The sequence below is a fragment of the Calypte anna genome, chromosome 4A, assembly GCF_003957555.1.
Source record: "Calypte anna isolate BGI_N300 chromosome 4A, bCalAnn1_v1.p, whole genome shotgun sequence".
Classification (NCBI taxonomy): Eukaryota; Metazoa; Chordata; class Aves; order Apodiformes; family Trochilidae; genus Calypte; species Calypte anna.
In genome coordinates, this window is record NC_044248.1 from 17,097,125 (window position 1) to 17,120,707 (window position 23,583).

The following is a 23,583-nucleotide window of genomic DNA, read 5'->3' on the forward strand; positions in this document are numbered from 1 at the left end:
TCAAAATACTCCCTGGAAAACATGCCTGTACATGCTCCAGGATTTGGGCCTTTTTACTTTACTTTCATCCTGCACGTATGTACTGCAAGTTTGTCATCCTGTAAAAGTGCCATCAGAAGTAAATGCTTCTTTTTCAGCTTCATGTAACTTCTGTCAGCTGCTTTTGGTTGGTGTTAGCCACACAGCATTAGATAGTTAAACTTTGTATTAAAGAAATGAAGATGAATTTGTTATGGCTTGCAACTATATGTGCATGTGCTCGGACTGAAGTTTCAGTACTGTATTTCTTTTAGTCATGCAGCATACTAATCAAGTATATGAAAGAAATCTATATTTCATTTTATAGTTGAACAGCCAGAAACAGGATTTTGATAGTATAAAACAACACATGGATCTGCCATGCTCAACATAGGTGGGTTGTTTATGTGGAAGCTGTACCTGCCACTTGGATGTGGAGCTCTTGGTGTAGTTCACTGGTAACAAACAAAAGCATGAACATAAATGAACTGGGCCTTGTGTTTATACTTTGAGAAGATAACACTTCTGTCTTGCAAAAACACAGTTCTCAAAGTACCTGTTTGAAAAGACAATGTGAGCCTAAAGATGCTGTTTACCACTGTTAGTATGAATTCATGTGAAACTGTTTTTTTCCCTAAAGGGCTTTGGCCTGCATTCAGAGTTCTTTGTTCTAAAAGAAAAATTTTATGAAGAGAGATCATGTTAGTCTAATTCCTTTGCTGCATGGTAGCTGGCATTCAGCCTTTTACATCAAACACAGAAAGCAGATGTAACACTTAACCTTTATAAACTGCATTCATTAATACCTGTCTCTGCTTTGAGGATACATTCTCCCCCAAAACAGCATGGACAAGACAAACATTATTTGGAAGCATCATCTTCTACTCACAGAAACCATTTTGGCCTATGAGCTTTTATAAAGTTTGCACTTTTAGTGGCTGAATTGTTTTAATTAATAAAAAATAAATGGAGCTTTTAAAAAGCAATAAGTAGTTTTCCAAGTTTTTTCTATCTTTTGGTCAAGTGGTTCTCAAAGTACTTAATGAAAAAAAATAAGGCAAAATCATATTGTAATACTGCATTTAGACTTTATAGTTGCTGAACCATTATGTATGTTTTATGGTTTTATGTGTTAACCACAAATTGCATGTGTTATTCTTTAAAAGCACTTTACACAGTGCAAGTAAGTGAATGACTACTATTCAGACTGAGGTGAGTTGCTTAGATGAGAGCCTGTGAAGTATTACCTGGTTCAGTACAAAGTCTTCCCCAAGGCACTCTGTTGCTGCCTGCAACTTTACCCTGAACATTACACCTTTGCTCAGAAACTTCATTATTTTTACGTGCTGCTGTATTTATGGCAGGAGTCTACTCAACTAAAACCAGACACAGACAGAGCTGTGCCAGTCCTATAAATGAAGTACTGTCTTCAAATTCGTCAGCTATTAAACCAATGAAATGCACATGAAATTCTGAGTTTGATAATTTTCAGTTTAATTAATACCAGTTATTTCCATATTTTTTTCTCACACAGACTGGAATTCCAGGAATAGCTAACTGCAATCTGAGTAACATGTCAATTTCTGTTAGTTTGAATAAACTGCATGTTTTAAACTCATACCTCATGACTGTGTTGTAAATTGGTTATGTTTGTAAATTGTTAGAGAATTAATAAAATACCAAGCTTAAGCTCTTACACGAACAGCACCTAAGCTGCTCTGAATTTACCTTAAACCACCTTTCAATTGCTATTATTGAAAATGGACACCTGATGCTAAACCTCAAAGTGACATCTGTTTTCTGTAGGCTTCTGGTCTTCTTTTTGTTGGTACTGCAGTAACTATACTGGCACCATTTACTGAGAGGTGTGCTAGATCGTCCATCACAGTAATGTTAAGCTTGAGAGTGTGTGTTTGTCTTGCACTACATGTGTAGCAGTCCAAGGAAATAGTCCAGAGCTCATACAGGAAGAGAAATTAGAGAGGTGTGACAGTTTCTCCTAATTTTATAGTACTGGTATTATAAAATATAACTAACAATACTGGCAAGTATTGTTATATCATACAAATGATAAACAAAGGTAATACCATTTTTCCTAACACTTGGCTTCACTGGGAACAGTGAACCAGCAACATCATGGAAGTCCCAGTCTGACATTCAGTCTTGAGCATTTCTTGAACTGAGTGCAGGAAGAAGAAACTTGCTATGAATGCAGAATCCAGAATTTCTGGTTAATATCTATCAGATAACTTCAAAACTCACCACCTTTATCAGGGCTCTAGAAATAACAGCTGCTGGGAATTATCTTTATTTGCTTACAAAGAAGCAGGTTGACCAGAGCCCAGATGGAGGGTTACAGCCTGATGTAAATGTGTCAGGAGAGCCCTTAAAAGCCAATGAGGAGTTAGAGCAGAGCAGTGTGGCAGCAGGAGGAGAAGCCTTTCAGGACAGGCTGGAACCTGTAGCAGGCAGGTGGTTTCTGCTGAACACCCCCTTTGTGTCAAAGGAAGCAGAGGGGGGTTGTGTGCTCCCCTTCCTCACTAAGGAGCCGTGCACATGGAGCCTGTGGGAAGACAGGGCCTTCTTCCTGGCAGACTTCTACTGCTCCTGGAAAAAACAGGTGAATCCTCATTGTTTTCTCTCTGTAAGATGGATGACATTTTAAATGTAAAAGGTTTCCAGTGCTCTCTGGGGTGTGAAGTGCCGTTTGGGTGTTGGCTCTACAGAGACTGAAAGAAAAAGCCATTAAAAAGTAAAGAGGCACAAAATCAGATAAAATGGACAAAAACTCACTGTGAGAAGCAGAGCTGAGATGTGACTGGCAAGTGTGTGTGTGTAGCACACATGCAGAGGAGCTAAGGACTTGTGCTTGCCCACAAAGGCTGCTCTTGCTGAGCAACACCGAGTTGCATAACTCTCCCTCCTGCCCATGACACCCTCCTGGCAGGACCTGGGCATTCCTGGGCTGTACCTGAACAGGGCTCTGGAGACATGGTTTATAGCAGAGCACCTTGGAGCAGACCAAAAACCTTGCAAAACTTTACTACAGAGCTCAGAAAAGGCTTGTGGGCAATTTAGATTAAATTTTACATGCTCAAACGAGAGACCCAGCCTAAAAAAAACCAATTTAAATCGAGAGCTATCGACACTGATTTTTTCTTGAGAGGGTGAGGGTGTGAGGAAAGGCTCCAAGCTCTTTGGCCCATCAGAAGGCACAAAGCAGGGTATTTCCCACGAGATGGCACTATTGCCTTATGCACAGAAAGCCGGGTTCAGATTCAATGGCAGTTTTAAAAGCTGGTTGCAGAAGTGAGGTTTGCAAAGAAATGTTACAATGATCTGAGCAGTATCAACAGGTGTCAAAGGGAGAATTAGTTTGCCAGTTGGTCTGCTAAAGGTTGCTGCCTGATGAGGATGTGAGGAATCCTGACATGTGGGTGATGAGATAAATATCACCATGAATCCGTTCTTGGAGAAACTGTTTTGGATTTTTTAGATTTTTTGGGGTTGCTTTTTCAAAATCAGTGTGAATCTCTAAAGCGATGGTACTTACCTGGTCATATTCTGACTAATCTTCTGAAGAAGTCTTACTTAAAATAAAAAAAACACAAACCAAACCCCAGATGGGAAACCACATAAAAATTTAAATACTTTTCACATTTTTCCCATTTTTGTATTATTCTTAGTTTTTATCTAGGTCAAGAAAATGTCAGCTTGAAAAGTTAGATTGAATGTTAGGAAAAAAAATATTTACCATGAGAGTAGTAGAAAAATGGAAGAACTTGCCTGGGGAGGTAGTTGAGGCCTCACCCCTGGAGATATTTGAGGTGGGACTTGACAGGGCTCTGAGCAACCTGATCCAGATGAGGGTGTCCCTGCTTACTGAAGGGGGGGCTGGACTAAATGACCTCTAGAGGTCCCTTCCAAATTATTCTATGATTCTATGAGAAGGCCTAACAAGATCTTTGTGTCATACCTTTATCAGTTTCATTGTACCATTGTAGCATCTCTGTGGGAAGTGGGTCAATAGCTCTGATCAATTCTTAAGCTTTGTTATCCTCAGCTGTTTCAAACTGATGAGTCTTTTTTGCCTGGAACATCAGTTCATCCACAGACTTCTTTGTGGGCTCTTATTTTTCCATCCCTGAAAGCCTTTCATACAGGTGACATTGGTTATTTTAGAAATTCTGAACGTTGCCCATTTGCATGCATAATATGACAGTGGTGTCTGTGGATGCCATAATGCATCATGGTGTTTTCCTCTATTACTAAAAACTGTTGAGTTGCCTATGTGGAGTTTAACAGAATTTTAGTAGCAATAAAGAAACTTGCCTGCAGCTTGAGATTTCAAAGGCAAATATCTTATTTAGCTCTGTTTATATTCACTTGGCCAAAAGAAGAAACAAATGTTAAGAGTGTACACTTATTTAAATATATGGCACCACTGAAGGGACAGAAGGGCTCTCTCAATATTAACAGATTGAAATATTAGAACTTCCTAATTAAAAGAATGTAAGAGACTCCTGCCCTGCAGTGGGCATCAGGGGCCTTTGGTTTTGTTACTTAGATGCAGCAGCTACATGTCTGTAAGCATCTATGTGGATGGCCAGACAAAAATAAAGAGAAAAAGGATCAATAAAAAGAGATTCTCCCCTTCTGGGGGTCAAGGTATGAATTTCCCCACAGACTTAAATGCTGACCTGGAGTCAAAGACAGGCATGGAGGAGCTCCCAGTTTTGATTAGAGCTACTTATTTCTCAGTCTATTAAATAAAGAACAGTCATGAAACCAGATTCCTGAGGAAATCTGTCCTTTCTGTCTCCTGAAGTGACAGCCTCAAGCCCAGATTGCTCATGTGCCCTTGGTGATGGGATGGGGAGCTCTTAATCTCCAGAGAGCTGGAGGGATGCAGCTTACAGAGGTCCTGGGGGAATCTCTTCACCTGGGGTTAGGCCCAGGGACCTCAGAAGGCACATCCATCCTCTGTCCTACCTCAGGATGCCAAAGGCCCTCTGAGAGAGAGCAGCAGACAAGACCTGCTTGTGCATGTACATGCAGGGGGCGAGCGTATCCCCCTGGAGACAACACAGCCAGAGGCTTTGGGAAGTGCTGCTGGATTTACGGCAGCCTGGCAGTGGGAGATGTGCCCTGAGAGCCCTAAAACAGGAGAGATGGGACTGTGGGGGGAGAACCAGAGGCAAGCACCTTGAGAAAGGCTCTGGAGGACAGCTGTGGAGCCTGACATGGGAAGCCTGGAGCCTGTGGGACCCAGATGAGGCAGAGACAAAGAGGGGAAGTTTTGAGCCTGTTACTTCAGATGGAGGATGCGTGAGTCAGGGATGTGGGAGATCAGAGGATGCACGTGTGTGTGCATGAAAGGGAGAGGGACAGAGAGCAGCCAGCCTGCTCCTCTCAGAAACAGCAGAGGTTCAGGTGATGCCTCCTAAGTAAAGTCATCTGTAAGCAGTGTTTCAGGCAGCAAGGAGTGATAGTTAAGGTGACAGATGGATGTCGTCATCCAAGCTGGGGGTGCAGACCTCATCCCCTGACAGCGAAAACGTAGGTGTATGAACCAGTGAGTACTTCAGAAAACAAAAGCACAGCACAAGATAGAGGGGACAGCTGGTATATCCATTCCAGGCAGGGAGAAATGCTACTGCATGTAGAGGCATCTGTGTGTAGGATGGGAACCACACTCTGGGGGTGGCAGCCTCACACAAGGACCTGAACTATCCCTAGAAGTGCTCAGGTGCCACAAGCCACCCTGCCATGCTATCTGGACTGCAGCCCAGGCAGATTTCCTCAGCCAAGTCTCAGAGATGTGTAGAAAAGCTGCAAATAGGCAAGCCATGTGTAGAAAAGCATTCCCAAAACTTACTTTAGCCAATGCCACAGCTGAATGGTTTCAGAAACGACTGCAGAGTAGCTGTGCTGCTCCTCCACTGCTGGGCTTTGGTTTAAGAGGGGATTTGTTCTGGCTATACTGTAGCTCAGGGTGTCTGCATACATAAGCCTGTTCTTCCTTTGCTTGTTGTGCAGGAATGAGGGTCTGGGCCCAAGGCTGCTCTCTGACGAGGCTCATTCCCAGAATATCTCTTCTCCCAGCCTCATCTGCCCTCCATGGAAAAAAAATTCTTTATCAAATATATAAACACTGGCAGCTCTCAGGTTTGTGTTTCTTTCTGAATCTAATTTAAATGAACAGCAGACATTTTATGGGCTTTTCCAAGTGAACCTACAGGGGCTTATTTGCTCGAGCCTGACTTTCTGACAGCTCTCTGCAAGCCTAATCAAAACCAGACTTACTCTCATACTAAGCAGACTAATATATATTCACACAGCTACAAAGAGCCAGGCTAAATGCAGTAAGTCATAAACCACTACCATGGCAGCAATCATTATTCAGTCATGTGCTTTTACCACACTTGGATTTTGGAACAAGGGGGGTATGTGTTTTGTTCCCACTGAAAAAGGAAAGTTGTAGTGGAGAGAAGCTGACTAAACATGCCTTGCCTCTAGAAAATGCCCCACATGTGTAAGATGGAGTTTGTAGCTATAACACAGAGGATGCCTCTGCTCATCCACAGGAGAGAATGCTGGGGGGAATGCCCTCCCTTCCAGCTGGACAGGACAAGCTCTAGGATCAAGCTGGATTTAAGGAAAATTTGTCCTAATCATCTTTACAGTTTGTCATTCTTTCATACATAGACCATATTTCTGAAATATTCCCAAAGCTTCCTTTATTTAGACAAATTCTGGGTTATATAGTTATGTTAGAGAATACTGCAGAGACACTAAGTACTTAAAACTTCTTTTTTGAGATTAAAACACTGACCTGTAAATGAAAAGGTCTTTTTCTTTTCCTAATTATCCCACAGTGTTACCATCACATAATATCACCTCTCTCTGTACAAGCATATGTTCAGGTTCAGTTCCTGACATATGGATGAAATTTCTCTTTATCTAGCATGTGCTTTTTCAAGTGAAATGTAAAAAGATGTGCTGAACTGATAAAGTAGGGATGTACCTTTGGGCTAGACCAGAGGGTGAAGTGCTGCTAAGGAGAAGGCATTCTGCCCAAAACAACAAGAAAGGGATATAAAATCTGCAGGACTGGGCCACCTGGAGGAAGGGTAAATTCCTGTGTCCATCTGGGAGGTGTCAGGGTGTTTCGCCTTCCTTCGCCTTTAATAAAGGCATTAACTTCATCTTAAGCTGGAGAGACTTCAAGCAGCTTTGGATTGTGAGGTTTTTTTCTAAGATAGCTTTCAGTGTTTCCAATTCCTCTGTTAAACTGCTGCATGACTGAAGCACTTACCTATTAGAAGACAGCTAGAACTGGCCATGACTTGAATAGCATGGTGCCCCTGGTTTTCTTAAACCTTTTAATCATTCAGTAAACATGACTTATTCTGTGCTGAAGCCAGCTGAGTGCTTGCTGTACTGCCTTAGTGATTTTAGGGTTGGTGATGATTGCTTTTGCTTAAAAACCCCATGTGATTTGCAACTACCTGGTGAATTTTCTCTAGAGGAGAGATTTCATCTTGTGGGCTGAGATTCGTTCAAACATTGTCCTTGTCCAAAGAGTGGCTATTGACCTGGTGCTTTGAGATCCCTTCTCAGCAGTGGTTTGGAAGGAAATGTCTGTTCCTAGGGAAAAATTGTCTGACTCTTTCATAACCAGCACCTGTTTATCACCACTGTGCAGAACACATCCCATTGGGCTCTTGGGACTTGGAGGTCCATCTGGCAGAGGGTGCAGGAGAAGATCAACCATGGTGAGCAGTAATAGAGCCAAGACATGGAGTTGCTGCATTGCCCACATGGTCACATTAGATCTCCATGAGGAGTTTTGGATGGGTGTGCAACTAATAAATTAATTTTTGTTTGATTGTTTTCCATTGGCAGATAGAGAACAACTTCATTAGACTGGGATATTTTTTTTTCCTGGACAGTCCTTTAGAATGTTTGAATACACACTTTTGATTCAGGGTCCGTTTAACTGAGAAATTTTAGGGTGTTTTTTGTACTTCTTTCTTTGTACAAAGCCAGCACACAGACAAATATAATTAACTGCATGAGCCAGGTATTTTGCATGGAGTAATTATTTTTCACTGCTCTTTGCACAGCACTATCACTGATTTTTATTTTTTTTTCAATATGTTTGAGCTATTTGATATGTTCCCCAGATCTGGTGTCTGTTAGCTCAATGCATTAACTTGCTCACAGAAGGATGGGTGATATTGATAAAACACTATCTTGCTTTTAGAGTACAGAAGTGTCTTTTATTCTTGCTTTTTTGAGTAATACCCAGTTTTGGCATAAGAACACCCACGTGGAATAAATCAAATGCTTTTAGATACTTAGACTTTTCATAATTTTTCTAAAATCCATGTGTTAACATTTTCCAAAACCACCTTTAAAGTCTTTTTGGATATATTGTTTAAGCCACATCACTTTTGAGGCTTTCATTATAATCTTTCAGCCTGTCCAGTTTTATGGGTGTCATGGTGGCTCTCAGAAGCAGGAATTTCTGTTTCTTTTTGTTGCTCCTAGAAACAGACAAAGTGATAGTAATAACTGACCAAAAAGCATCAGAATTTTTCACCTCTGTGTAGAAGATGAAATAATTGGAACCCTCTGCATGGCTTTTTAGCAAGACTACTTTTCCCTCTGGACAGGAAAAGACAGAAACAGTAAGATTACTGTTTTATTGCATAAACCTTTAGGGGGGGGTTAATGGTGGCTGTTTCATTCGATTGAAATAAAATGCAAACTATTCTCTAAGAAATTATTATTAAAATTATAGTGCTTTTTACCCATGAGTTTGGTCAGCATTTGAAGGGTCTCACCAGAACAGATTTGAACCCTGGCTCCTGGTGCCTTTGTATCCCTTGAGAGGCCAGTGCAGTACCAACAGCAGAAGACATTTTTAGAGCTGTGCACTGGATTTTGTATCATGCAGGCTCATGGATTGCAAAAACCCTTGTTTAATGAAAGAAAATCCATTTTCCAGGAAGGTTTAAAGAGTGGCACTTAATACATCAAGGGTTTAATTTGCAAAAAAGTTGGCTGGGTAGGTTATCCATTAAAAATTGGTGCTCAGGAGACTATTCCACTTGCATGTGCAGCTGGCTACACAGAGGACACCACTGTTTTTTACCCTTTCTTTCTATGAGAGGAAAGAAAAAGGCTCATACTAGGTCTTTTCATACAGAAAATCATCAGCTCAATCTTTAAGCAACCTTTCAATGAAAAAGAAATTATTTTTCCTGTGCAGTTGCCTATATTAATGATAAGTATTCAAGTATTCTGTGCTTGAGGAAGTGGCTCTTTTGGAAATCAAGTGCCTGGGCTAATGGTGGCATAATAGAATGTACAGTAATAATATTAAATTTGATTACATGAAAAAAAAGCAAGCCTGCATCATTTGGAGAGGGCAGATTCATAAAACCAGCAACCTCCTGCACTAGATTTAGCCATTCCCTTACCCAGCTACTTTTCACAGGAAACCCTGGTCCTGCAGAAGAGAGCAGAGCCCTACAAATGAAGTGTGAGTGAGTTTTCTCCTAGCCAGCAACAGCAATCATTTCTTTGTCTCATGTGAAAGCAATTTTGAAATGCTGTCAATTTTTTTTCCTTCTTACGGGGCAAATCTTCTCCTTTCCCATCATACCAAACCTGAGACACAATATCAAAAAGCCTAACTCTTTGTTCTTGCAGATGATGCTGGCAGTCTTTATCAATCTTCCGAATATCTGTGATGATCTAAATACTGCTTAGGTGCTACCTGACACCCACAAATCACAGCTTGGTGATGACTTAGAACATGAACAGTCCAAATGGGCCTTTCATATGGTTGGCTGGTGAACAGTAACAAAGATTTTCTCCCTGGCACACAGCATCAGGATATATATTTATTGGGCTCTTCATTAGACATACCTTAGATGTGCTCCTTGCTGCTTGGCTGTCACTGCATTCCTTAGAGCAATATTAGCAAAATGCTACTAACTGGTGTTGCACAGCAGATTTCAAGTAAATGACAATTTCCTATTTGAAAAGAAGGAGATTCAGGTATGTTTTTATTTCATTCACTTACTAGAAAGATTGTCTTACACATCTTTAAAAGGAGGAAAACACAAGCTGATACACACACAGACTATAATTTTGCTACCTCTCTCTGAGTACTATCAGGTAACAGCCAGATGTATGTTTCACTACTGGTATGATATTTCTTTAAAACCTGGATACAGTGCCAAAGTTGGGGGTTTTTTTTTGGTTTTTTGCTTTTTTTTTAAGTAAGGTATACACAGGGGAAAATTGAAGTTTTTTGCCAAGCTATTTCTTGCCAAGTTTTTTCAGCTGCAGGATATAATGAAGGCCAAGATCTTTGGAACTTATTAAGACTGTCAGTATCAAGGGGAGTTGTATGGTGTTAAAGTTATGAATCTGTGCCATAGTGCCCATGTGTGATGGATGGATGTAGGCCTATGTGTTTGTTATGCCAGGGTGCTATGACACAGCTCCATACTTTTTGTCAAATGCAATTGCTCTTGACAGCTGTAAATGTGTGTACATGCACATACACACAGGAGAGGGAGAAAAGGAAATACCTCCTCCCTCTGTGTTGTCTAATTCTTTGAAGACAGTGTTTATTCATAATATTGTGGTCATAGACAGGCAGATGTTCCAAAGCTGGGCTTAACTGTAGCCTAAATGGTGATTTCAGGAATTCCTTTATATTCTGATACAACACTTTCAAAATACTGTGTATTTTGAACTGAGAAAAGGCAGAAATATAAATGCTTTTGTTTCGTTTCATACTTTAGTCCCAGTAGTGTGTTGGGTTTTTTTATAAATGATGAATTCCTTGTGCCATATTCTAAGGCACAGCAACATTTCCCAGTGGAAATGAAAGATATGATTTGGGTCATTTATTGAGAACTGCAGTTTTGCAGGCTCTCTCTGCCTTGGGTGGTTTTTGTAATGCACCCACATCCTTACAGTAATTCCTATCAGGATTTGTAAGGAGGATTTTGTTCTTCAGAAGTTATTAAGAGCAAGAGATGGCTTTCACTCAAGTAAAACAAGTAATGACGGAGCCAAATAAGCTTTTATGAGAATAGTTTTATGGGTCCTGCTTACAGCAAAATGTGTCAGGAAACGTGTGTTTGAGTTGGAAAGTCCAACTTACATTGTTTTGTCTGACACCACAGGAGGGGAGAGAGGGGGACAAGGCTAAATGTAAAGGACTCCCAGGAGGATGTTGCCTGCGTTACATCATCTTCCCTTTCCCAGTGGGAATCTTCCTGCAGGGACAGTGCAAGCAGCAGTTGTCAGGCTGTGAAAGGAGATGGGCCCCTGACCATGGCTGTTTGCCACCCAGCTGGGCTCTGAGTCTTGCCTGGCATCAGCCAGCTAAATCCTGGCTCCCTGTCTTCCCTGGTTTGCCTGCTGGGTGTTCTGAGGGAAAACTGCTGCCCGTAGCTTGCATGCTGCTGGGGTGACACTGGGGACAGACACACTGGCAGGCAGAGGACAGCTAAGGGATGAGTGTGTCCAGTGCTCCCAGGAGCTAACACTTCAGCTCAGGGACTCTCTGGGCTGCTCCACAGAGCCAAGATTAACTCAGAAGGGCATTATCCTGCATAATTCCCAATGGGCTTTGACAGGATGCAGGGAACGGCTCCTTCTGCGGGACAGTCTACTGGGCGAGGACATGCCCAGGCCCAAGGAGATGATTGCATGAGATTTTGGACTCTGCTTTAAAGTGAAGTGACAGAAAAAGACTCCCTCCATTTTAACTTGAGGTTTGGGGCACTCCTGGGTTTCGAGGTTTGACTCAGAAAGTAACCCCTGCCAAAACAAGTAGTTTAATTGTAAAGCTGCTGGAGTTTTTGAGAGTTACAAAGCTATATAGGACACTGCAGTTTTGTACTGTGTAGTACACGTGGTGGGATACAGCTGGGTGAGTTCCAAAGCAACATTCTATCTCTTATTGATAATTATTTGTCATAGATAGGTGAAGGAAACACCCCCTCAACAAACCCTGGTTAGCTTTTTAAGCTGGGAGATAATATGTCCATAGTTAAACAGAAGATATTTATAGTGACATTAGCTGGTTGTAGAAAACAGTCCAGAGGTTTGTTTAGGAGTGATTGAAATCAGCTGTTTTTGAACTGAAAAAACAACCACACAAGATGAATCTACAGCCCTTGCTCTGTCTGCTCTCTGCTAAGTTAGCACTTTCTTCTTCCAGCAACATTATCAGTTCAGGGCAATAGCCCCAACTGGTGGATATTAATAATTAGAGAATTAAACTCATAACTGAAGAGGGGAAAATTCAGTGGATTTTAACAAGAAATTGCTTCAGCTCTTATATTAAATATATGTTAAATATTGCCATGTTGCAGAAATCAAGCACTCAAACATCCCAAAAACCAGTGTAGCCAAAAGCACCTTTTCCAGCAATTGTAAACCAGCCAAAAGCAAGTGATGTGGGATGCAACAGAGGCCCCTTCCCCTGCAGAGAACTGCAGGTCAAAATCTGCTACTGTAGGAAGCTACAACTGAGAAAACAATAGCATCAGTGTAAACCAGGTTGTTCTCCTCCCATCCAGCCCTGCTGCCTGCCCCATACAAGCAGTAATCACTGTTGTTCTTATAGCCTTTCTTCTACCTCAGAAAGTTGTGGGCCCAAGTACAATGATGTGTTTTGTACAAGCTGAATGAAAGGAGCAAAGAATGTAATTGTGGTCATGAACTGAACCTGTCTGCTCTGCGAGGCAGCTCTCCAGATGATGTTCTTCCTTCCCACTGAAGGCAGGCAAGCTCCACTGGTGCCCTTCCTCTAGGCCAGTTCTGGAGGATGTTGTTAAACAGAAAACCATAAAATACTAAAACAAAATGCTGATTTCAAGGAATTAATCACTAGGCTAATAATCACCAAGCTGGTGATACTTTAATTTGGGGTTTTGTTTGTTTGCTTTGCTCTTCTTTCACTTAAGTAGTTACCATTTGTTAAGCAGCATGCTTAATTTGCTGATATTTAAATACCCCAGGATTACCTCTCTTACAGCATCCTCAGTTATGAGATACCAATGACACCTCCACCAGGCATCTGCAGCCCTGTTTAGCACCTGAGCAATGCAGAGCTGTGCTTCTTCCTTGGCATATTCCCTGCTGGGCACATCACAGCCATGGCCTCTAACAGGGAAGTCCTATGGCTTGATGCCTTCCAGTGGTGGCTGTACTCCTGGGGACAGACTTCCTTGATGAACAGGGAGCAAAATCATAGAATCATAGAATCATAGAATCATAGAATCCTAGGGGTTGGAAGGGACCTCGAAAGATCATCTAGTCCAACCCCCCCTGCCAGAGCAGGGCCACCTAGAGTACATCGCGCAGGAACGTGTCCAAGCGGGTTTTGAATGTCTCCAGTGAAGGAGACTCCACAACCTCCCTGGGCAGCCTGTTCCAGGGCTCTGTCACCCTTACAGTAAAAAAATTTTTTCGAATATTCAACTTGAACCTCCTATGCTCCAATTTACACCCATTACCCCTTGTCCTATCACTGGTAATCACTGAGAAAAGCCTAACTCCATCTCCCTGACACTCGCTCCTTACATATTTGAAAACATTGATGAGGTCACCCCTCAGTCTCCTTTTCTCCAAACTAAAGAGACCCAGCTCCCTCAGCCTTTCCTCATAAGGGAGATGTTCCACTCCCTTAATCATCTTCGTAGCTCTGCGCTGGACTCTTTCAAGCACTTCCCTGTCCTTCTTGAACTGAGGGGCCCAGAACTGGACACAATACTCCAGGTGTGGCCTCACCAATGCAGAATAGAGGGGGAGGAGAACCTCTCTTGACCTACTAACCACACCCTTCCTAATGCACCCCAGGATGCCATTGGCCTTCTTGGCCACAAGGGCACATTGCTGGCTCATGGTCATCCTCTTGTCTACCAGGACCCCCAGGTCTCTTTCACCTACACAAAATGCTTTCATAGTATAAAAAAGCTGAAGATGCCTTTAACATATTTCAAGGCGCCTGAATATGGGGTAAAAGGAAAACCTCCTCATATTTAATCTCAAATAGAGAAGTTTGTTGCTGATGTTTACACAGATGCCATAGAGCTGGAGCCACTGCACATCTGGGGAGTAGGCGGCTAAATCTCCCTTTCAGCTTTTTACTGGAAACATAGTCAGAGGACCTTGCCTGACAGCATGAATAAATCAATGTGTTGTCCACAGGAAACAAGGAGATAGAGGGAATGAAGCATAAATAATGTAATACTAGCATGGAGAGATTATTTCATACCTTTTTTTTTTCAGAAGACTATAGTGAATGATTTGCTGGAAGAAATCTTAGAGGGCTGCTCTAAGTGCACAGCTACGAATGATCTCTTCACCTCCACACAAAAGGCTGGATTAGCAGAATTCCACGTGGCCACAGACAGAGAGGCAGGGGAAGATGTGGGAGACAGAAGACAACACAGAAAGATACTTTGATATGTTTTGTCCTATCTTTGGTTAGGGGAGTGAAAGAACAAAGACTCCCTGATTTCAACAACATGAAAAAAAGATTATGCCTTTTCCATAAAACTTCCAAGATTATAAGAATGAAGAGATATGCCATTTTTTAGTCATCTGCTTTTCCTCATAAAAAAAAGTTCCCACATCTTATCTTTGACAAGGGAAGAGTTACTAAAACTTGCTTAGTCAGAACATTAAAAAAACTATTCCTTGCTAGCTTTTTATTTCTCTTAGCAAAATCTGTCCCCCTCTCTACTTGCTTGCACTTGGACATTGAAGGAGAGGTACCAACCCAAGGGCAGTGTTAGCAGGAAGGATCTTTCCTTGTATTGAAGCTGAAGGAATGGAGAAATCTGAGAAATCAGAAATCAGTCACTCCAGCAAGACTCATGTTAGCAACTTCCAAATTCACAGAAAAGCTCTGGGTTTTCCCATTGCTTGGAAAGTCTGTTCCTCAATAGCAATGTTTCTGGTCATGCTAGTGGTTTCCCTTGCTCCTGGAGTATGGAAAAACACGACACATACCTGCCTTACTGCTTTCTCTGGTGAAATCCTTTTATTTTTAAAGAGCTTACAAAGCTCATTGGCTTGAGCACAAGAGCAGTCCAACAACAAATGACCATTTATATTCTTACAGTCCCAAGCTGTCTTCTAGCAACTATCCCAGAAAACCTGCAGGTTGCTTTTTCCCAGGGTGACACATCAGTGGGTCTGACTGTGGCTGCATTATGGCTATTCCCTTTCTCTCTCTTTGTGCTTCCTTTGCCAATATAACACCTCAGTAACGCCAAGTCCCAACATCCATGCATTTCAAATTTTGGAATATCCTCTCCTCTGTCCTTACATGGACAGGAGGATGCTTGCTGAGGCTTCAGGACATTTTTTTCTCCCTTTAACTGTATTCTGAGTAGTTGCTCAAGGAAACAGAGAGTGGAAGAAGATTGATTCTTCCGGGGCCCTTCAGGCCCAAGGAGGGTAACTCTGAGGGAATCTCCTACCAGCCCTGCTATTTCCATACTACCAATTCCCATATTACCAATTTCTCAACTATGGTATGAGCTGACATCCTACAGGAGTTCAGCAACTCTTAATTCACATCATTACTGAATTAAAGTCAACTGTGTTTTGGGTTAACAACAGTACCTGTGGTCTGGTACAGTTTATATGAGCTAGTGACCATAATCCTGATGATAAATTGCTTTGTGGTGTTTTCTACACTTCTGTTGAAAGTACTGCTGTTTTCTGAGAAATGAACAATAAACTTTATATTAATTACAATAACTAAGCTTTATACTAGTTTGCTTTGAGATATTAGACCACAGCTAATAATTCTGCCCTCCCTAGGCTTTTGTTTTCTTTAGAAAACAGTTTAAAGATTGCTCGGTACTCTTGTTCTGTTTTTGGCCAGACTCCAGCAAAACAAAGTCTAGCAGTCACACTCAAATTAAAACAGTCCTTGCTGAGAGCTATTAAGCTATGAAGCATATCTGTGTCTTCAACTCTGAACTTCCTTCTTGAGGACATTATATGTTTTAATGGAAAAGAACATGATTTCTTCAGCAGTTTTTTTTTCTCTTCATGAACCACAAAGATAAGGTCTGCTACATATGTTGTGTATCAGAGAAGCACTCAAAGGGTTAAGAGCAAGCCAGAACATTTCAGTCAGCCTGTTTCATTTTGCCAAATTCTTTATTTCTGTAAGGGGGGGAAAATAACTGACATTAGCTGCAGGCCCTGCCAAAACAGACATTTGTTTTCCATTAGCTGCACAGATCTTTTCTTAAGGTCTAAATATGAATTGAGACACACCTCTGGGCATAGGTCTGGTTTATGTAAGGCATTTTTGATAAGGAAACTTCACACTCAGAGATTCACTGTCTTTTCCTCTATATGGATTATCTCTCCTCATAACTCCAAGGGCTCTGGATCTCTCTCATCCTGGAAGAAGTGTCCCAGAGTAGGATGGAGTGATGGAGTTAGGTGACACTGGGACTTCAGAGGTCCTGCAACAATAATATTTAAGAATAATATCCTATTTAAAAATGTTGTGTCATTATCTAGGCTTAAAAAATTCCTCATCTGGGCTCAAGCAGGTGCTGTAATTCCTCAGCTGATCTGTTTAGTAATCTACAAGTGGAAGAAAAAAAGAAAAGCTTCAGAGATTTATCTTTAGCTGAATTGTGAATTGAAAGCAATCTTTCAACCAGTCTGTTAATAGCAACCTAGTGTATGCTTAAGAAGTAACTTCTTTTAAAATCAGATATTCACATATTCCAGGTGCAAGAAGCTGCTCATGGCCACATGGATGCCAGAAGGCTTCAGAAATATTTATTTTTTATACTCTTTGATCAAAAAAAGCCACCTTTGTAAGTAAAACCGACCACAGACTTCAGTGGCTATGTTTTCTGTGGTGCTGAGCAACACAAGTGCTTTGAGAGGTTGCTGCCTCTGAAAAACCACGTCACTGCTTCTTTGGATAGCACAAAACATAATATAGCCATCAAGAAGAGAAAGCAAAATGCAGTGTTGACAACTACCACAGCCCCCAAATGAAAGTGAACTTCAGGAAAGTTGAATCTCAGAAATACCTCATCAGTTCCCAGGCTCCCAGGCTGTATCCTGTTCTCCATCACAAAGAGCAGGAGGAAACAGACAGGGTTTCCAGACAGTTCTGGAGGTCAGTGGGCTTGGACACCTTTCAACTGAAGGAGAAGCCGTAAGATCCCTGTGAGCTATGCCCTGACTGTAGGTACTTCCTGACAAAGACCATGAGATGCTCCTGCTGCTGGATGGAAGGAGGGCAGAGGAAATTGGGCAGGCAGGGAGGTACCACAGGTCAAAGCAGACAAAGTGCTTGCCTTGGCTTTACTCGTGTCCCCCAGCTGATGGGGGTTAGGAAGCAAGGTTGGCTCTACCAGCCTGGCAAGGCAGGTGGAGGAATGTCTCCTGTTTTTGCCTGTGGGGTCTCTCCTCAGAGAATTTTTTGTCCTGGGTTGGTGAACATCTGAAAATAAGGTGCAAACTGGCTGCAGAGAAACAGGGCATCATCCCACAATTGTGCAGAAAGAGCTGGAGGAGATGAGCACAGCCAGAAATTCTCTGCTCACTTTAGGAGGGGTTCCACTGTGAGCACATACATTGGAAGGCCTTGAGAGTTGTCATTCACAGAGTATGAAGAGAATGTGTTGAATTAAATAGGTGTTAGTTTTTTTCCAGCCTTGCAGCAGAGACACCAGTGTCACAGTTTTGGCCGATAACTTGGTGACAGATGTTATCTGTTATCCCCCTGCTACTCTTCTCAGGAGAAAATAGAAGGGGAATAAGGGAGAGATACTTAAAGGTTAGGAAAAAAATCACTAGAATAGGTTTATTGAAAAAAAAACGTAATTATACTACTATTGATAGTGAATTATATACAGATATGTAAATATATTCAAAGATACATATGAATACATAAATACAGAAGGGGTACACTCCTCATCTGTTAATTACTGACTAGAGAAAGTCCCAAATTGGACTCAGTAGGATGACTTTCCTGAGAGGAGCAGATACTCCTCTTTATATATGATTTTAGTTAAATCACTCTGGAAAAAAAAAATCAGATATTGATCTTATCTCATGAGTGGCCTTAACCATCTAGATAGGCCCCACTAATTCTGATGCCCACCAGGGCCTGGCTGCTGTGACCTGTTCTGTTTCTTTGATTTGGCTGCTCTGGCAATGAACTTCTTCTCAGTCTCCTGATGCCCAGGACTGGAGGTCACAGTCCTTCTCCCTGAATGCACTGGAGCCATCTCCAGAGTCTTGGTACAGGGAACAGATTCTGGGAACAAACAAACTAAACTCTGCAGAGAACCTAATCCTGCATAGAAATGTGGAGGGCATGTAAGCAAATTGCAGTTCTCACAACTGGACATGTGGTGAGGGAAGGTATTTCAGAGACAAACAAGTATAGATTGACATAAATGCCTTAGATATTCTTGGCTGTTCAGAAGAAGTTGAAAAGATGTTTGCTACAAAATGGCAAATGCTTCTTTGGGGATCCGAAGAGGAAAAAATCTTCTGGTTTCTGTAGGGGTTGGTTAGGCTGTAGTCATCTATATAATTATCACCAAAATAGACAATAGATACAAATTCTCTATCATCTGAGTTCTTTTAGGCTAAGGAATCTTATTTCATCATTTAATTTTAGCTAAAAATAGAATATTTTTGCAAATTCTATTTTCCTACATTCAGTAGTAAAGATTTTCTGTTTTCAAGGGCAGTAACTCACATAAGATGGTTCAAATGAGATCATAAGGTTTTTAATCCATGGGGGTTTTTTTGTTTGGTTTTTTGTTTTTTTTTCCCTAGGCATCTATGTCTCCTTTCCTAAAACATGTTCCTTCTGAATAATTTACGCCGACTCATCTTCTGGCCAAAGTAAAGATAAAAAAGCTTATTTCAAGCTTTTCACTTTTTAAAAAAAAAATTAAATCTTGCATTGAGCTTGCATAAAAAATGTATACTGTATCATTAAAATGCATGTGGAGACTTCATTTCTACAAATCTGGGCATAAAGCAAGTGTTATTTTAGCTAAGCCCTCAGTCTGCCTGTTTGCCTATGAGGTGCAATTTCACCAGTGACCTTGGCTTCACCCTGAGAGCACCAGAGCAGGGATCTTAGGGGCTGTGTTTGGTATTTGCTCTTTAAGCCAACTTCATGAGTGTGCTACTGCTGTGTGGGGATGTGGTGCCTTGGGCAGCTCATCAGCCCTGTCATGCTCCTCTGCCACCGCGGCTGGCCTGACACATGGTGAGGATTTCATGGGTGATGCGCTCCATCTGATGCTGCCAGAGGGAGACCTGGCACAATGAGTTGTTTTTCTGAGTCTGTGCTGGGATCTACTAAACCTGAAGAAAAGATATGTAACTTTTTCAGAGTCCCACTGGAGCACAGTCCTGTCCTTTGGCCACCCAAGCAAGATGTAAGCAAATCCAGGGCACACTACTAGGACCAGGTCTTGTTCCCAAGCTCATACTAACCTCTTTTCCTGGCATTTTTGCTTTTCTCAAAGACATAGCACTTGTAACCTGTGCCTGGGGCAAAGGCTACATGCAGGAACTACCTGTGACTACCTGTAAGCCCACCTTGATGCTGTCAAGACAGCGTGGAGGGTCTCTGTTGAACAACAAAGCTGGGGCTCTTCTCCTTCCCCATGGAGGATGGAATTAAGCTCCCTGTGCCCTCCTGAATGTGCCTGAAGAATGGGGCAGAGGAACAGATTGTGTATTTGCAATACCCAGGACCTCCTTCCTGCAGCAGAACAATTGAGATGGCTGATGCAGAGAAGGAAAATGGGAATGGGAACTCTCAAGGGTGTCTGCAGAGCAGTCTGACTGGCATGGGATCAATGCACCCAGCAGCTTGTGGGTGCTGTGGGCTTGCCAGCTACCAAGGACTGTGCAGTCTCCTGACAGTCCCTCTTTATCCCCACAGCTCTTCCAAGCAGCCATCTGGGCACAAGGGGTATCTTGGTCCTTGATTTCACTGGGCACTACAGGGTCCTGGCAGATGGGTTGATCTTGATCTTCATCTTCAGCAGATGGATATGGGAATATCTGTGAATTCCTCACACTCTGTTGGGGCTCCACCCCAAGGAAATCCCTTGGCAATGGTGCATCTGAGCAATGAGGAAGCTGCTGGATGTGAAGACTGAGAGAGGATCCTGATGGTGCTTTATTTTTCCTTTGTTTCTGCCTTTGTGGGGCAACAGCCACAACTGTACATGTTGCAGTAAAAGAGGCTTTTGAGGAGGCATGCAGTGAACCCCAGGCACTGGTGTTCATTTCTGTGAGCTGTAAAGTCTGATGAGTACCTCTGGCTGAGACACTGGGTCACTTTTTGGTCCTCATTACCTTCAGAAGCCAGATCAACACATAGCCTGAACTTCTCTGGTTACCTGCCTCAGACTTATCTCATATGGACCTCCTTGAAGTCTGACAGACTTAGAAGGATTCCAGGTGGCCCCACCAATGAGGGAGAGTTCTGCCTAAATAAGCAAACCCCTGGGTTGGGGCTGGACCCCATTTCTCTTGGTTAACAGTGAAAGAGCAGCTTGCTGTGAGCTTATCTGCCCAGCTTTATAGACATCACCTCAGTGTTTAAATTTGTGTCTAATCTGAGCTGGCTCCACAGAGTCAGCATTGTTCTAGCTAAGGGTTCCATGCCTTGTGTCCCAGCTCCAGCATGTGTGGCCAAACATTTGCTGTAAGCTCTGGCCCCAGTGAGGGCTGGCCCCATGTCCTGTGCTCCTTTGCTTGCCAGTCTGTGAGGCAGGCAGTCCCTGCAGTGCTGGGAAGAAGGGGCTGACAGTCTGGGCTTCTGTCTTGCCAGCAGCCTCTGTGCAAGGCCCTCACGGCTGCTTGTATTTGGCAACATAAATAGGGGTTTGCAGCCATCAGAACTTAGGAATTTCTGTATTTTGAAACATGTATTTGTTCTCCAGGGGGAGTGTCCTCTGCTTAGATGTGTTATGTCCTAACCTGTGGGTCCCAGGTGTTCGGATCACCCCTGTTCAGCCACTGTGAGGGCAGCAGGGCCGTGCACCTGAGGGTCAGTGCTGGGCTCCTGCAGGGAGCAGGCAGCCCCTGAGAGACTGGGTAGACAATGGGATCTGCTTTGGGATTCCAAAGAACTGGGAGCTGGCCCCCAACCCTTTGGCTGCAGAGGCCTTTCCCTCACTTGTTTGCACCTGCAAGGATGGCAGGTACATGTGTGTCCTTCCTGGCACAGTCCTCTTGCTGGGAAGCCTGACTGCCAGAGCTGTCTGTGCCTCCCTGGAAAGGGTACATGAGGATACACTCTCTGAGCAGGGTGGTGAAAAGGTGGACAGGCTGCTGCAGGATGGGACTTGGTCACCAAGAAGTGGGAAGGAGGGAAGAAGAAGAGAGTGATGCCTGTGTCTGAAGAACGTTTTGGTAAGCAGCAGCCCAGAACACCTGCCCAGGGTGGCAAAGACCAGGAGAACAGGGAGATAGAGGTAGATAAGGCAAATGGATGGACAAAGGAGACATTTGGCACAGCAAGAAAGGAAAAGAGAGTTCAAGAGTCTTGAGGCCAGTCAGGTGGTCTGTGCAAAAAGTCCCAGAGGCCAGAGAACTCAGCTAATCTATATGCAGATGGTCTTTTCATCAGAGGAGGATGACCTCTTGGGACTGGGGCTGTGACTGAAACAATCCCTTTCCTGCCCTTGATACAGTTTATTGTAAAAAAAAAAAAACCAAAACATCCTCATCATAGTCTTGTAGACCTCAAGTAATGTAGGAAATGATGCACATAGATTTGCTGGGACAGATTTATCCTCTTGCTATGGCAGTATCAGTAGCAGAGTATGGTACAGATTTTTTTGGCGGGATGAGAGACCTCTCTGACTCTTCATGCTCTCAAACAAGGCAAAGCAGCCTGGTAGTGCCCTGTTCACATAGGGTCTGTGAGCCCTGAGACCATGAACAGGATGGTCTGAGTTGCTCATGGGGCCTGAGGGTACTCCAGGGAGTGTCTGTTACAGGTTGAAATGGAAATAAGGAGGCAGCTGACAAAATCTGATATGGAAGACCTTTGATCCCCAGGAGGCTGTCCTGGAAGCTCATGCACGCTGTGCACAGCTGTCTGGGTCTGCACTTGGTTGTATGAAAAGGAACATACATGTCTTAGCCCTTAAATAAAATCTAGAATTGGTGAAAGTAGATAGTTATTTTTATGAAACTGAGTCTGCATGTCTGATTTTTTTTTTTGAAATCACAAAAACCCCAGAAAAATTCAAGATTCCACTGAAGCTTCTGTTGTAATAATAATTATTATTCTATTTTCCTTTCCTATTTTTGGCACAGATCATATGGATTTCCAGAGCATCTGGCATGCAGTTTTCAGTGAAATAAGAACTATAAAGGTCTTATTTCCTTTAGGAACTCACATGCTAATTAAGGATGAAATACTACAACTGATCTGAGCCAGATGAAATCAAAGCTTTGAGTCCATACACCTTATCTTTGAATGGTTTCAGTTCTCAGGATTGGATCAATTTGAAGGCTTCAAATACAAGCTGTAGCTCCCTGGAAGTTAGAAAAGGTGAGGAAAAATATGATTTACACCTGCTGAACAACCCATAAACTGAATTGTAGTTTACAAGATGCCATCTATTTTTGAAGCTGGCTTCAAAGCACTGTATGGTACATTCACTCCTCTCCTCAGTCTTTTCTAAGAGTGGTTTGTTACAAGTTTATCCTCCTTGCTATTGTCAATAGCAATTCTGTGTTCTGATCATCATGCTCTTTAGGATGTATTGCTCCTTTATGTTGTCTGTCTTAGAGCTGCATTCAGCTGGCAGCAGGAATATTTCTGGGTGCTGCTAAGATGTTATGGTTTATTTAGCATCCTTCTTTAAAGGGGTTCCTAATTTCTCATAGGTCTGAGGATTTGAGTTTTGAACTGTAACTGTAGTATATAAACTCTGCATAACTCTTTGGAGAAATAAAGTGAAGTCTGATTAGCAGCTGTTCCACAGTCACCTCCAACAACACCTGGACACCATTTGGTCCTGAGTAGCAGGTGGGCTCATTGCATTGTGCCTCAGCTGCAGCTCAGCACTGGTGCAGAGTCACAGCTGAACTCAGCTCCAGGTTCATCTCATCAGGATGACAAGAATTTTATACTTTGGATGAGGTACATAGGGCAGGGTTGTCAAGCTGAAAAAGCCTCAACACCTCTCTGCTGGGAGGGAGACTATGGAGTTTTGCTGCTGTTTAAGAAGTATTTGTATGATGGTGTCTGTGCTTGCAGGTAAGTTTGGGAAGCATTAAGAGGTATTGTTTGAAACACATGCATGTGGTATTCTCTGTATATTGTCCCTTTTGAAAGGACAAGATAGGGAGAAATGTTGTAGTATGAAAGTTAATAATGGAGCTGTATTTTGATTTGATACTAAAAGATAACAGGATGAAGGGTAAAGTAGCCATAGCTGAAGGAATAAGAAGGACAGCTTTACCTTT